Source organism: Rhea americana, unplaced genomic scaffold, assembly GCF_003343005.1.
Source record: "Rhea americana isolate MKP2758 unplaced genomic scaffold, rheAme1 scaffold_27, whole genome shotgun sequence".
In the NCBI taxonomy this organism is placed as follows: domain Eukaryota; kingdom Metazoa; phylum Chordata; class Aves; order Rheiformes; family Rheidae; genus Rhea; species Rhea americana.
Window position 1 is genome coordinate 2,026,463 of NW_028186390.1, and position 3,388 is coordinate 2,029,850.

A 3,388-nucleotide genomic window follows, 5' to 3' on the forward strand; every position below is an offset into this window, starting at 1 on the left:
TAAAGTGATTCCCATGAACTAGCTTTAGGAGGACTATCTGCCTCAACCAGAGGGTCTGCTCCCAGTTATGGTGTCTTTATTAAGAGGGAGATGAACCACTCCTGTGACCAGAGCCATAAGCATCTAGGAATGTGAAACAAGAAGGCAAATATGGAGAATTCTCCTAACGGCCCCTCAAAACCCTACTAAAATAAGAATATTGCTGGGGGGGAGGAAGGTGAATGACTGACTTTAATGTGGGGCACAAGGAGGGAGGACATCCATCTAGCTCATGGATGCAGTGACAACATCGGGCAAAACAGTATTTGCCGCACAAATCGTGTGCTCAGCGAAGTCATGGTGACCCAGTGTATAAAACAGTCTTAGCAGTGATGATTGCACTTGCTTGGCCTTTGTTCCAGAACCAAAACATATGATGCATCTTCTAATTCACCAGGGAGGGAAAGGAAACTGCTTAACTCTTTCAAGAGACAGTTGTCCCTCCCAGCCAGGCCTGTGGTGTTGCCGGAGAAGCCAAATTGCTGCTTTAGAGTTCTGGGTGTCAAGTCTCTGTCAGGCACAGGCAGGTCAGGAAGAGGATGTCCTGGCCTGCCAAATGCCTTGCTCGAAAGCTGAGGACATCACTGTGAGAGAAGATTTGAGTCCATGGGGCCTAGTTTCCTAGTGCAGCCAGAGGAATGTGTGTACCTGCAGCTTGAGGTATTTTGTCTGTATCTCTGTGTAGTGATCTATCATGGAAAACTTTACCTTGCTGTGAAGTTCTTATCCAAACCCTGTGTGCTGCTGAAGTGCCTTTTGGCAGATCTTCCAGGGCTGACCTGGCACTCGGAGAGCAGGATAGTGCAGATAGACAAAAGCCTTATCTAATTGTAGGTGCTTCAGAATGGAAGGAAGAATGGGAGAAATGCTCTTCAGGAGTGATTTAGGGCAGGAACTGAATTATGTGCTCTGAATTGCAGCTTGGAGAGTCTTCTGCCTCTGTTGACTGCAGGGAGAAATTGTAGGGATTGGCCTTTGTCATCTCATTCAGACACCTGACGTAAAGTAGTATGAATATCTTAACCCTCTGCCTTGCACCTGCTCCTCATAGTCTGCTTTTGCATTGCACAAAACCAAAGTAGATAGCGCTGGGAGCTGTGCTGTCTTCAGCAGGTTTGCAAGAGAGGCCCTGACTGGCGTAGGCTGCTCTGCCCTTGGGGATCAGTGCGAGCTGCATGCTGGCCCCCAGGTGCGAGGCAGCGCAGMGCAGGCAACCGCGAGCCCTTTGGGCTGGGCGGCGGGGCAGGGTGTGAAGGTCAGGCCATGCAGGCCTCTCTCCTGGCTGCCGTGGGGAGCAGTGGCCAAGCAGTGATGCGCTTTGGTGYGCAGCCTGTTTTGGTTCAGACGGTGCCCAGAGCACGGGGGCTGCTCCATGCCGCCCGCCGCAGAGCCCCACACAGCCCGGCCCAGCTACTGCTGAGCGAGCGGCGGCACCTGCCGGTGCTCTGCAGTATGATCTGGGCGATGGTGCCGATGAGAACAAGAAACGGAGTTAACAGCATGCACATGGTCTGGGGTCAGAAATTCAGAATGATGTGGGTTAATAAGGCCATAGCAGTCGGTATGTTAAATTTTATCCTTTTTTTTGCTTGCTGCAGTAAGATACCTAACCATGAAAGAAAACCCCCAGGAGGATCTAAAATGTATTGTTTTCTAGGAAAAATCCTCCAGTTCAGGTATTCAGTGTGAGTTGGTATCATGCCACAGAAGCCAATGCAGCTGTAAAATGTGCCCAGGCTGCGGCCACAGGTTTGAGATCCGCCGAAACACTAGGTTTGTCCTTTGCTGGAGCCAACAGGATTACCCCTAGTTACACTGCCTTCTCCAGTAGTATTTCCCCTAGCAAGTTTTACTGCCTCTTCATGCGTCACTGAGGGTTAGACCATTACTGCAGCATATTTGTGTCTTAAATGATTGTTGCCTCTGGCACTGCCAGGTGCCATTAGCATTTCCAAATATAAGAGAAAGACCTGCCCTCTCCTGAGGGCCACGCAGTCTGTTGACTGATGGGACTAGGGGATGGATACAGGTTAGCAGGGTGCTGAGAGAGGGTCTGGAGCTGTACAGAACAGCTACACAGAGGAAGAACATAGGCTGAAAGTGTTTACTTTGTTTCTATAAATCTGCAGGATATCACTATTAAAGTTCAATGTTCATGCCAGGTAGTTGAGCTTTAGCTTTGTTTCCTACAGAGTTAAGGTCTGTGTAGCTGTGTGTCTCCCTCCTTGTTTTATCTTTCACGTGCTGACAACTTCTGAGGCCACTGACCAATTTTCAACCAAGTTTGACAGAGAGCTATTAACTTTTGAGAATTTAATATGTGATCCTACAGAAGAAAGAGACCCTATTACTGCTTCTGTTGAGTGCAAAGGCTGTCAAGCTCCTTCTCTAGGAGACCTCAGAGAAGAGCATTTTAAATGAGACCTCGTCTCGTTAGCTCACAGCATGATGTTTGATGTTCCACCTCAGGGTTTCCTTGCCTGTCTGGTCTGGGGAGTGGCCTCCCACCAAACCCCCAACTTTCACAGCATTTGCCAAAAGAAGTTGAAAGAGGTAAGAAGTCATGCTCTCCTGCTTTACATCCCCCGCAGGGCGGCACAAGCTGTTGCTAGCATGGGGATGGATGAAAGACTGAGAGCGAGCCACCCTCTGCAGCATCGGTGCTGCTGGAAGATGGGGGTCTCCTCTTCCCCCCAGCTGTGGGACGCTCCTCAGGAGATGCACAGCGAGACTCTAGTTCAGTAGCTGTCCCTCCCCCTTGTGCTAAATCTCTCTGGCCTATCCTTTAGGTCTGATGTGAACAGAAACATTTTCCAGCCCAATGCTTTTCTCATTTATACTCATGTAAACCAGGGGTGAATCCGCTCCACTGCTGTCTGTGGGCAGTGCTGGTGGGTCGCTGCACCTGTGCCTCCAGGCAGGTCTCCAGCACAGTGGGCAGTGGGGCGCGGGGACGCCCGAGACAGCGCCAGGCGGGTGGCTAACCCGTGCTGGTGCAGAGCTGCGCCTCGCAGCTTGCCCCGCGTTTGCCTGGAACCAGGCCCAGGCTAATAAACCCATCTCGATTGCTTCCAGACCCAAGCCGGCCCTGCGAGGAGCCAGYGCAAATGTCACCGCTCTGTGCCGAGAGGTGGCTTAGGCGTCCCTGCGGTGCGGGCCAGCTCCAGGCACCTGTGGGACTGGAAGGGAAGGGAAGGGAGCGCTGCAATGGGGTGCCCGGGGGGCGGCTGCTGGGCCCCGGGCAGCAGCGGGCGCGGGGGAGGGCGCTGCTCTCCTCGCCAGGCCCTGGGCGCGGGCGAGGCCCCTTCGCGGGCCTGAGGCGGCGCGGGGGTGCCCGGCCTGGCGGCGG